This window comes from Octopus bimaculoides, chromosome 24, assembly GCF_001194135.2.
Source record: "Octopus bimaculoides isolate UCB-OBI-ISO-001 chromosome 24, ASM119413v2, whole genome shotgun sequence".
Lineage (NCBI taxonomy): Eukaryota > Metazoa > Mollusca > Cephalopoda > Octopoda > Octopodidae > Octopus > Octopus bimaculoides.
The window spans coordinates 19,385,491-19,385,980 of NC_069004.1; the positions used below are offsets into that span (position 1 = coordinate 19,385,491).

At 40.8% G+C, this 490-nt stretch overlaps 1 protein-coding gene across 4 annotated transcripts in view; it reads left to right on the forward strand.

Annotated features, from left to right (window-relative positions):
- LOC106878645 (major facilitator superfamily domain-containing protein 9) overlaps positions 1-490 on the forward strand; it is a 16,449-nt gene that overhangs the window by 6,401 nt on the left and 9,558 nt on the right. The gene's annotated exons all lie outside the window — the stretch shown is intronic.

Here is a 490-nt window from a genome sequence, read left to right on the forward strand (position 1 = left end):
ACCAATAAGTTCTAAGTGGAAATATATAGTATCACCAATAAGTTCTAAGTGGAAATATATAGTATCACCAATAAGTTCTAAGTGGAAATATATAGTATCACCAATAAGTTCTAGTGACAGACTGGTGGTTAATGTGCTAAGGGTCAGTTTCTGTTTTCCATCATTTTGCTATGATAGGTCCCAAAGTTGCTGAATTTAAGCAGTTCAGCTTGTATTAAGTTGGCAGAAATGGCAAAAAATAAGAATAAACCATCATCATCATCATCCCTTAATGTCTATTTTCCAAGCTGGCATTGGCTGGACAGTTTGACCCGAGCTAGCAAGCAGGAGAGCTGCACCAGGTTCCAGTCTGATTTGGCTTGGTTTCTGCTGCTGGATGCCCTTCCTAATCCCAACCACTTTGCAGAATGTGCTGGGTGCTTTTAATGTGGCACCAGCACAAGTGCTTTTTACATGGCACAGGGCTCTTGCAGGCCAATCTTCTTCATCA